This window comes from Balaenoptera physalus, assembly GCF_965194825.1.
Source record: "Balaenoptera physalus genome assembly, chromosome: 2".
In the NCBI taxonomy this organism is placed as follows: domain Eukaryota; kingdom Metazoa; phylum Chordata; class Mammalia; order Artiodactyla; family Balaenopteridae; genus Balaenoptera; species Balaenoptera physalus.
Genome location: NC_138883.1, coordinates 163465608 through 163477849, shown reverse-complemented (window position 1 = coordinate 163477849; position 12242 = coordinate 163465608). Strand labels below are relative to the sequence as shown.

Sequence of the window (12242 nt, the reverse complement as noted above, 5' to 3'; positions counted from 1 at the left end):
AGCACTTACATGCGGAATCTTAAAAAAGAAAAAAAAGATACAAATGAACTTATTTACAAAACAGAAACAGACTCACAGACTTAGAGAACAAACTTATGGTTACCAGGGAGTGGAAGGGTGGGGGAGAGGGATAGATAGGGAATTTGGGATTGACATGTACACACTGCTATATTTCAAATAGATAACCCAGTAAGGACCTACTGTATAGCACAGGGAACTCTGCTCAGTATTCTGTAATAACCTAAATGGGAAAAGAATCTGAAAAAGAATAAATACATGTATATGTATAACTGAATCACTTTGCTGTACACCTGAAATTAACACATTGTTAATCAACTACAATATAAAATAAAAATTTTTTAATCTTCAAATAATCTATTTTAAATGAACCTAAATTCAACTGCATACAAAAACTGTTTCATGTCTCCACTCTTCCAGTTATTGATGTCACAAGTTACATATTTTTATAGTGTGCCCGTAACATAGATTTGCTATAATACATTCGTCTTTTGAGCTCTATACCATAATTTAAAATGATTTATGTACCAACACAATAATACCGCAGTATCCTCTGTCTATATACTCACCTTTACCAGAGAGCTTTATATTTTCATATGGTCCCATGCTGTTGTCAGGCATCCTTTCATTTCAACTCAAAGCACTTCCTTTAGCTTCTTACAGGGAAAGTCCAGTGGTGAGGAAATCCTTCAGCTTTTGTCTATCTAGGAAAGCTTTGTTTTCTCCTTCCCATTTGAACAACAGCTTTGCAATATGATATAATATTCTTGGTGTTTTTTCATTCAATGCTTTGAAAATCTCATCGCACTCCCTTCTGACCACTAAGGTTTCTGCTGAGAAATCTGCTGATCATCTTACAGCAGCTCCCTTTTACAAGTCACTTTTCTCTTTGTCTCTGAGTTTGATTATATGTCTCAATGTGACTCTCTTTGGTTTTATCCTATTTGGAATTTGTTAAATTTCTTGCATTTCTATGTCCATTTCTTTCCTCAAATTGGTGATGTTTTCAGCCATAATTTCTTCAGATAGGCTTATCAGTCTGCTATTTCTGCCATAACAAAATACCACAGAGTAGGTATCTTAAACAACAAATTAATTTTCTCACAGTTCTAGAGGCACTAAGTCCAAGATTAAGGTGTTGTCAAGGTTGGTTTTTAGTGAGCCCTCTCTTCTTGGCTTGTAGACAGCTGCTTTTGTACTGTATCCTCACATGGCCTTTCCTCTGTGTACAGCAGAGCTCACTGGGGTTTTTTCCTCTTTGTATAAGGACACCACCTTATGACCTCATTTAACCTTAATTATCTCCTTAAAGGCCCCATCTCCAAACACAGTGACATCAAGAGATTAGGGCTCGAAATATGAATGTGGCAGTACACAGTTTGGTTCATAACATTCTGCCTCCTGACCCCCAAAAGTTCATGTTCTTCTCACATGAAAAATACATACACCACATCCCAACAGCCCCAAAGTTTTAACCCATTCCAGTATCAATTCCAAGTCCAAAGTCTCATCTAAATATCATCTCAACAGGTATGGGAGAGATTTTAGGAACAATTCATCTGGAGACAAAATTTCTCTCCAGCTTTGAACCTGTTAAACTAGACAGGTTATCTGCTTACAAAATACAGTGATGGGGCAGGCATAGGATAGGCATTCCCATTCCAAAAGGAGGAAACTGGGAAACAGAAAATGGTGCTGTGTCCCCAGAAGGACAAAAACCTAGCAATGCATATTCCACTAGACCTTAAGGCTCAAAGATAATCCTCTTTTGCTGGATGTTCTACCCTCCAGGCCCACTGGGAAGGCAAAATTACCCCCACACCCCTAAGCAGTAGCCCCATGCATGTGGCTCTTTACAGCAGCAGCCTGGTTTGTAGAAACTGAGGAAGTGGCTCCACTCTCTGAAACCAGGGAGGAAACATCCTTGTTCACTGGGCCTGTATGCACTGTATTTGTGGTAGGTGTGGCAGCCCTGATGATCTCTGAATTGCCTTTGGGGTCATTCTTCCCTTTTCTTGAAGGATAAAGTTGCATGCAGCTAAATAGCTTTATGGTCTGCTGATACCAAAACAGAGAAGTCTGAAAGCCTTGCTTTCTTTCATCTCCTTTTCTGCTGGAATAATCCCATCTCTATTCCTGGCTTCAGTTGAGATGGCTGATTAAATCCATGAGTAATCTCTATGGAGTGACTGTCCAGCCACACCCTTGGGGTTCTCTCCAGAACACACTTTCTCATTTTTTGCAATACTGACAGGTTGAGAATTTTTAAATCTTCAAGTTTTGATTCATTTTTGCTTATAGTTCCTTCAAATCAATCTAGACTTTTTCTAGCATACACCTCAAAACTCTTCCAGCTTTGACCCATCACCTCATTCTAAAGCCACTTCCAGATTTTTAGGTATTTGTAATAACAGCACCCCACATCTTGGTACCAAAATCAGTATTAGTCTGCTAGGGCTGCCATAACAAAATACCGCAGACTGGGTTGCTTAAACAACAAAAATGCATTTTCTCACAGTTCTAGAGGCAAAAAGTCCAAGATCAAGGTGCCATCAGGGTTGGTGTCTGGCCTCTATTCCTGGCTTGCAAGGAGCTGTCTTCTCACTGTGTCCTCACATGGCCTTTCCTCAGGGCTCATACAAAGAGAGAGAAAACTCTGTTTCTTCTTCTTATAAGAACATCAGTTCTAAAAGATTAGTGCTCTATCCTCATGACCTCATTTAATCATAATTACCTTCTTAAAGGCCCCACCTTCAAATACAGTCACATTGGGGGTTAGGGCTTCAAACAGGAATTTGAGGGGGCCAGGGGTAGGGGGCACAATTCAGTCCATGACAGATCCTGTGCCTTCGTCTCTCATTTCAGGACTCCTACAAAGCATATGTCCACTTGATGGTGCCCCATAAATCCCTTCATTTTTCTTCATTCTTTTTTCTTTTTGTCCCTGAGTTGGTCACTTGAAATGGCCTATCTTCCAGTTCACTGATCCATTCGTTCTTCTTCCTGGTCCCAGTGTGCTGTTGAACCATCTCGTGAATTTTTAATTCAGTTAAAGTATTCTTCAGCTCCAGAATTTGATTCCTTTTTATAGTTTCTGTCTCTTTGTAATTGTCTCATTTTGTTTATGCATTGATTACCTCATTGCATTTACTTTTCTATTTGAGCATCTATAAGACTTTTATTTTGAATTATACGTCACAGATCTCTGTTTCCGTTTTCTGGAGATTATTTTTTTTCCTTTGCACGTTTCCCTGTTAGTTTTTATGCATTCTGTTGAAATGTAGGCATTTGAAAGAACATCCAGCTCTCCCAATCTTTGCAGACTAGCTACATACAAGGGGACACCTTCAACCTTAGTGTACTGTTGGTGGAAATGTAAATTGGTACATACACTATGGAAAACAGATTGGAGGTTCCTCAAAAAATTAAAAATATAATTACTATATGACCCAGCAATCCCACTTCTGGGTATATATCCAAAGGAAATAAAAACAGGATATCCAAGAGATAGAACAGTACCATGTTCACTGCAGCATTATTCACAACAGACAAAATATGGAAACAACCTAAGTCTCCATCAACAGATGAATGGATAAAGAAGATGTGGGGGGTGTGTGTGTGTTTGTGTACACACACACACAACAAATATTATTCAGCCATGAGAAAGAATGAAGTCCTGCTATTTGTGATAACACGGACAAATCGTAAGGGCATTATGCTAAGTAAGCCAAGTCAGACAGAGAAAGAGAAATACCATATGATCTCACTTATATTTGGAACTTAAAAAGCCTAACTCATAGAAATAGAAAGTACAATGGTGTTTACCAGGGACTGAGGGTAGGGAAATTGGGGAGATGTTGTTTAAGGGTATAAACTTGCAACTAGTAGATGAATAAATTTTGGAGATCTAATGCACTATAGTGATTATACTCAATAATACTATATTATAAACTTCTAAGTTGCTAAGAGACCAGATCTGAATTGTCCTCACTTCAAAAAGAAATGATAATTATGTGGTGTGACAGTGGTGTTAGCTAACACTGCAGTGGTAATCATATTGCAATATATAAATCAACACACTGTATACCGTAAACTTATACAATGTTGTATGTCAATTATATTTCACTTTTTAAAGGAGATATCACAAGGAACATTAGAAAATATCTAGAGACAAATGAAAACACAACATTGCAACAATTATGGAATGCAGTTAAAATAGTATTAAGAGGGAAATTTACAGCTGCAAATTCTTACGTTGAAGAAGATTAGAAAATCAACAACCTAACTTTATATATTAAGAAACTAGTAAAAGAAGAACAAATTAACCCAAAGCTCGCAGAAGGAAAGAAATAATATAGATTAGGGCAGAGATAAACAGAGAATAGTAAAACAGTAGAGAAAATCAATAAAATGAAGATCGGTTGTTGGAGAAGATCAACAAAATTGACAAAACTTTATTAGCTAGATAGGCTAAGAAGAAAACAGAGAAGACCCAAATTACTAAAATTAAACATAAACAGGGGACACTACAACTGATGCCACAGAAATAAAAAGGAATGTAAGAGAATACTATGAACAATTATATGGCAACAAATTGGGTAATCTAGAAAATGGAAAAATTCCTAGAAACATACAACCTGTCCACATTGAATCTGGAAAAAATAAAAAATCTAAACAAAACTGTAACTAATAAGGAGATTGAAGCAGTAATCAAAAACTTCCCACAAAGAAAACTCCAGGACCAGACAGCTTCACTGGTGAATTCTACCAAACATTTAATGAAGAATTAACACAAATCCTCCTCAAATTCTTCAAAAAAAGTAAAGAGGAATGCATCTTAACTAATTATATGACTACAAAGACCAGTATTCCTGATGAATACTGATGTAAAAGTACTCAACAAAATGCTAGCAAAATGAATTCAATAACATATTAAAAGAATTATATATTAGGACCAATTAAAACTTATTCCTGGGATGCAAGGATGTTTTAGCACATGAACATCAATCAATGTAATACACCATATTAACAAAATGAAGGACAAAAACCACATGATCATCTCAATAGATGCAGAAAAAGCATCTGACAAAATTCAACATCCTTTCATGATAAAGATATTCAACAAACTGCATTTATAAGGAATATATCTTGACATAACTAAGGCCATATGTGACAAACCCACGGCTAACATATACTCAGTGGTGAAAAGTTTAAAGTTTTATCTGAGATCAAGAATAAGACAAGAATGCCCACTCTCACCACTCTTATTTAACACAGTACTAAAAGACCTAGCCAGAGGAATCAGGCAAGAAATTAAAATAGATGGCATGCAAATCAGAAAGGAAGAAGTAAAACTGTCTACTTAGATATGACATGATCTTATATATAGAAAATCCTAAAGACTCCACCAAACTAGTAAGTGAATTCAGGAAAGTTACAGGATACAAAATCAATATAAAAAAATCAGTGGCATTTCTATTCATTAACAACAAATTATCCAAAAATTAAATAAAATAAACTCATTTATAATAACATTGAAAACAATAAAATACTTTGGAATAAATTTAACCAAGGAGGTGAAAGATCTGTACACTGCAAACTGTAATATACTGGTGAAAGAAATTAAAAACAACACAAATAAATGAAAAGATATACTGTGTTCATGAACTGGAAGAATATTGTTAAAATATCCAGACAACCCAAAGCAATCTATAGATTCAATGCAGTCTCTATCAAGATTCCAATGGTATTTTCTACAGAAAAGAAAAAAAAAATATCTCAAATTCTTATGGAACCACAAAAGACTCTGAATAGCCAAAGCAATCCTGAGAAAGAAGACTAAAGCTGGAAGCATCACACTTCCTGATTTCAAAGTATACTACAAATACTATAGTATTCCAAGTGGAATGGTACTGGCATAAAAAGACCAATGGAACAGAATCAAGAGCCCAGAAATAAGTCATCACATATACTGTCAAGTAATATTTGACAAAAGCGCCAAGAATACTCAATGGAGAAAAGACAGTCTCTCCGATAAATGGTGGTGGAAATACTGGATATTCACAGGCAAAAGAATGAAACTGGACTCCTATCTTCCACCACTCAAAAATGAACTTGAAGTGGATTAACAACTTAAAATGTAAGACCTTAAACCATAAAACTCCTAGAAGAAAACAAAGGGGAAAAGTTCCTTGACACTGGTCTTGGCAATAATTTTATGGATTATACTTTATGACAACTACAGTATAAGCAACAAAAGCAAAAAATAATAAGTGGGACTACAACAAACTGTAAAGCTTCTGCACAGTGAAAGAAACAACAATATGAAAAGGCAACCAACAGAATGGGAGAAAATATCTCCAAACCACATATCTGATAAGCAGTTAATATCCAGAATACATAAAGAACTCATGTAACTCAATGACAAAAAATGAATAGGTAAAAATAAACTAATCCATTTAAAAATGGGCAGAAGACCTGAACAGACGTTTTTTCAAAAAGAGATTCAAATTGCCAAAGGTACATGAAATGTGGTCATCATCACTAATCATCAGGGAAATGCAAATCAAAGCCACAGTGAGATAGAGATCAAGATGGCAGAGCAGGACATCAAGCCCACCTCCCCTTCATAAACAAATCAAAAATACAACTACATGTGGAGCAACTCTTGCTGAAAATGACCTGGAGACTGGCAGAACAGCTCTTCTACAACGAAGGACGTAAAGAAAGATCTACAGAGTCTGGTTCCGGACTGGGGGGTGGGGGTGAGAAGTGATCTGGTCGGGACCCGCACCCTTGGCAGGGGACCCAGAAGAGGAGGGGGCTATCACCAGCACTGGGATTCTCCCTGGGGAGGGTTTTGAGCCACATATTAGGCACCCCAACCCTGGGGTACAGTACTGGGAAGAGGAACTCCCTTAGCTGGTTTGAAAATCAGTGGCACTTACAGGGGTGTAAGAAACCGAGGCTCTGCTTTTGAAGAGTACATGCACAGACCCACTTACTCTCAGTCACAGCACAAAGGCAGCAGATTGAAGACTGCCTGGGGCCCTGGCCAGCTTGCATGGACCCCTCCAGCATGCCCCCCAGCCTGTACCAGGCTCCTGTTCCAGCCCCTCTTTCCCCAGCGCTGCTCCCCACTAAGGGGGAGGCTGCCATTGCCAACAAGAGTGTGCACACTTGGAGAGATGCCAGCCCTGCCTCTGAACAGGTTGGAGACAGCCACTGCCAGCCTGTGCTTTGGTGCATACACTCAGGAGGAAGTGAGGCTAGCTCCATGGTGTGGAGATGGCCACCGCCAAAGTGTGCATCCCTGCATACACTCAGAAGGAAGTGAGGCTAGCTCCAGGGCACCAGTCCCTATGCACACTTCGGAGGGAGTAGGGCCAGCTCAGAGGTGGGCACCAACCCAGCCTCTAACCAAGGCATGCATACTGGGTGAAAAAGTGAAACCAGCACAGAAGTGAAGCCCCAAGCCCTCAGGCCCTGGCCACAACCCTAACCAAGGGGGAGACTACCATCACACCAGGAGAAACCCAACTCCATCAGGGGTTCTGCTCCAGCCTCTTGGGCCCCCATCCAATAGGGCTGTAACAGCCATTGAGCAGAGAAGCCCAGCTTGCACCTGGCTCTAGCTCTAGCCCCTCCAACTCCAGCTCCACCTCCCACCAGGGTGGTGGCTGCCAGCACACCCCTAGGGAAGACGCAGCCCGTGTTCACTTCAGATCCAGTTCGCACCAAATCCGCTGGGTACATGCAGACTACATAGGGACATTCACAGAAGGACACACCTTCAAGACCAGGATAGGTAATGGTTTCACTTAATTTCATAGAGACAGAAAAACTAAACAAAATGAAAAGACAGAGGAATATGTTTCAAATGAAAGAATGAAAAAAAGCCCTTGAAAAAAAACCCTAATGAAACAGAGATAAATAATTTACCTGAAAAAGAGTTCAAAGCAATAGTAAAAGAATGCTAACTGAACTTGGGAAAAGAATAGATGAACACAGTGAGAATTTTAACAAAGAACTAGAAAATATAAAAAAGAACCTGTAAGAGCTGAAGAGTACACTAGTAGGAATTAACAGCAGATTAGGTGATACAGAAGAATGCATAAGCAATCTGGAACATAGACTAATGTAAATCACCCAATCAGAAAAGCAAAAAGAAAAACAAATTTAAAAAAATAAGGATAGTTTAAGGGGCCTCTGAGACAGCTTTAAGTGTACTAACATTCACATTATAGAGGTCCCAGAAGGAAAAGAGAGAAAGGGGTTGAAAATGTATTGGATATTATAAGCTGAAAACTTCCCAAACCTGAAGGAAGAAACAGATTTCCAAGTACAGGAAGCACAGAGAATCTCAAACAAGGTGAACCCAAAGAGACCCACACCAAGACATATCATAATTAAAATGGCAAAAGTTAAAGAAATAATTTTAAAGGCAGCAAGAGAAGGGAACGACATAAAACTATCACATTTTTCTGCAGAAACGTTTCAAGTGCTGAAAGAGAAAAACCACAACCTAGGATACTCTACCCATCAAGGTTATCATTCAGAATTGAAGGAGATAGAGCTTCTCAGACAAGCAAAAACTAAGAGAGTTCATCAATACTAAACTGATCTGACAAGAAGTATTAAAGGGTCTTCTTTAAGTGAAAAAGAAAAGGCTACAAGACAAGAAATTATAGGAAAGGAAAAATTCCAATGGATAGAGGCAAATATATAGTAAAGGCTGTGGATCAATCACTTAAATAAACTAGTATAAAGATTAAAAGACAGAAATTATAAAACAAACATAACTACAATAAACAGTAGACGTGAAGATGTAAAGTATGATGTCAAAAACAAAAAGTGGGGAGGGGAGTAAAAAACGTATATCTTTTAGAATGTGTTTGAACTTAAGTTATTATTGGTTTAAAACAAGTATAGTTATAGGTCAACATATATGGACCCCATGTTAACCACAAATCAAAAACCTAAAACAGGGACTTTCCTGGTGGCACAGTGGTTAGGAATCCGCCTGCCAATGCAGGGAACGCAGGTTTGAGCCCTCGTCTGGGAAGATCCCACATGCCGCAGAGCAACTAAGCCCATGTGCCACAGCTACTGAGCCCGAGTGTCACAACTACTGAAGCCCACGTGCCTAGAGACTGTGCTCTGCAACAAGAGAAGCCACCACAATGAGAAGCCCACACCCAAGGAACGGTAGCCCCCACTTGCCGCAACTAGAGAAAGACCGCGTGCAGCAACGAAGACCCAACGCAGCTAAAAATAAAAATAAATAAATTAAAAAAAAAAAAAAGGCTGCAACACATTTACAAAAACTAGAGAGAAAGAAACACAAACATGATACTAAAGAAAATCATCTAACCATAAAGGACGAGAATAAAAGAATGAAGAACTACAAAAGCAACCAGAAAACATGTAACGAAGTAGCAACTAGTGCATACTTATCAATAATCACTTTAAATGTCAATGGACTAAATGCTCCATTAAAAGACATAGGATGGCTGATTGGATAAAAAAACAAGACCCACCCATATGCTGCCTATAAGAGACTCACTTCAGAGCTAAAGACACACAGAGACTGAAAGTGAGGGCATGGAAAAAGATATTTCATGCAAATGGAAACAATACATATTCAGACATAATGGACTTCCAAATAAAGTTTATAACTAAAAACAAAGAAGGGTACTATATAATGATAAAGGGGTCAATCCAAGAAGAGGATATAACATTCTTAAACATATATATACCTAATATAGGACTACCTAAATATATAAAGCAAATATTAACAGACATAAAGGTAGAAACTGACAACAATACAGTTATAGTAGGGAACTTTAACACCCCAATTACATCAATGGACAGGTCATCCAGACAGAAAATCAGGAAACAGGGGCCTTTAATGACATATCAGACCGTTGGAATAGATATCTCCAAATATAGGGGAAAAAAAAGTGAAAAAATAGAAAAAGAATGTGTACATTATTTTCAAATGTACATGGAATGTTCCTCAGGATAGATCACATGCTAAGCCACAAAACAGGTCCAGGTCCATCTGTGTTGCTGGGCAGAAATAGAGGGTATTATGTTTAGTGAAGTCAGTCTGATAGAGAAAGACAAATACTGTATGTTTTCACTTACATGTGGAATCTAAAAAGTAAAACAAATGAAAGAATATAACAAAACAAACTCACAGATATAGTCAACAAACCAGTGGTTACCACTGGGGAAAGGGGTTGGGGGAGTGGCAACATAGGGGAAGGGGATTAAGAGGTATAAACTACTATGTATAAAATAAGTAAACTACAAGGATGTAATGTACAGCACAGGGAATATAGCCAACATTTTATAGTAACTTTAAATGAAGTATAATCTATAAAAATATTGAATCACTATGCAGTACACCTAAAACTAATATAATACTATAAATCAACTACACTTCGATAAGAAGAGAAAAAAACCAAAACCAAAACCAAAAATCACAATGAGGGACTTCCCTGGTGGTACAGTGGTTAAGAATCTGCCTGCCAATTCAGGGGACACAGGTTCGATCCCTGGTCCGGGAAGATCCCACATGCCACAGAGCAACTAAGCCCGTGCACCACAACTACTGAGCCTGCTTTCTAGAGCCCATGAGCCACAACTACTGAAGCCCACGCACCCTAGAGCCCACGTGCCACAACAACTGAGCCCGCATGCCACACTTACTGAAGCCTGCACACTCTAGGGCCTGCATGCTGCAACTACTGAAGCCCACGCACCTAGAGCCTGTGCTCCGCAACAAGAGAAGCCACCACAATGAGAAGCCCACGCACCGTAATGAAGTGTAGCCCCCACTCGCCACAACTAGAGGAAGCCTGCACACAGCAACAAAGACCCAATGCAGCCAAAAATAAATAAAATTAAATTTTAAAAAAGTCACAATACCTTTCACCTGTTAAGAATGACTATTATGAAAAAGGCAAAAGGTAAGTGTCAGAAAGGATGTGCAGAAAAGGGAATCCTTGCGCACCACTAGTGGAAATGTAAATTGGTTCAGCTACTATGGAAATCAGTATGGAGGTTCCTTAAAAAATTAAGAACTATCATATGATTCAGCAATTTCACTTCTGGTTATGTATCCAAAGGATACTAAAATATTAATCTGAAAAAATATGTGCACCCCTATTTTCACTGCAGCATTATTTACCAATAGCTAAGACGTTGAAATAACCTAAGCATCCACCAACAGATGAATGGATAAAGAAAATGTGGCATATATATATGATGGGATATTATTCAGCCATGAAAAAAGAAATCTTGCCACAAAAAAAATCAACCTGGAGGGCATTATACTAAGTTAAATAAGTCAAAGAAAGACAAATACTGTATGATCTCACTCATGTGGACTCTAAGAAAACTGAACTCATAGCAACAGAGAACAGACTGTGGTTGCCATAGGCTGGGGGTGGGGTAAATGGGTGAAGATGGTGAAAGGGCACAAACTTTACAGTTGTAAGATGAAGTTCTAGTGATGTACAGCCTGTTGACTGTGGTTAACAATACTGCATTGTATATTTCAATGTTGCTAAGAGAGTAGGTTTTAGAAGTTCTCACCAAATTACGTAAGAAATTTTAACTATGTGAGGTGATGGATGTGTTAAATACCCTTACTCTGGCGGTCATTTTACAGCATATGAATGGATAAAATCATTGTTGTACACCTTAAACTTACACGATGTCATATCAATTATATCTCAATAAAGTTAGGAAAAGAAGTTTTTAAAAAAGTTACAAAGAAAAAAATTACATTTGCAATGTTGTGCAACCATCACCACTATTTCCAAAATTTTTCATCACCCCAAATAGAAACTCTGTAACCATGAGCAATAGCTCCCCCTTTCCAATCCCTTCCAGCCCCAGGTAACTTCTCACCTATTTTGTCTGTATGAATTTGCCCATTTATCTGCTGATGGACACTTGGGTTGTTTCTACCTTTTGGCTAATGTGAATAATGCTGCAATAAGTATTGGTATATAAGCATCTGTTCCACCAGCAATGTACAAGACTTCTAAATTTTCTACATTCTCACCAACACTTGTTACTTTCCACTTTTTTTAAATTACTGCCATCCTAGTAGGTGTGAAGTGGTATTTCACTGTGGTTTTCATTTGCATTTCCCTGATGGCTAATTATGTATCTTTTCATGTGCTTGTTGGGCATTTCTGTATCTTCTT

At 38.3% G+C, this 12242-nt stretch overlaps 1 long non-coding RNA gene across 1 annotated transcript in view; it reads right to left on the bottom strand.

The window, feature by feature from the left end:
- The window catches only part of LOC309655070, a 448619-nt gene extending 436661 nt beyond the window's left edge, over positions 1-11958 (bottom strand). The window contains exon 1 of the long non-coding RNA XR_014260608.1: positions 163-11958. This is a non-coding gene — a long non-coding RNA (uncharacterized lncRNA). The remainder of the gene's footprint in view (positions 1-162) is intronic.
- Positions 11959-12242: the final 284 nt, after the last annotated feature.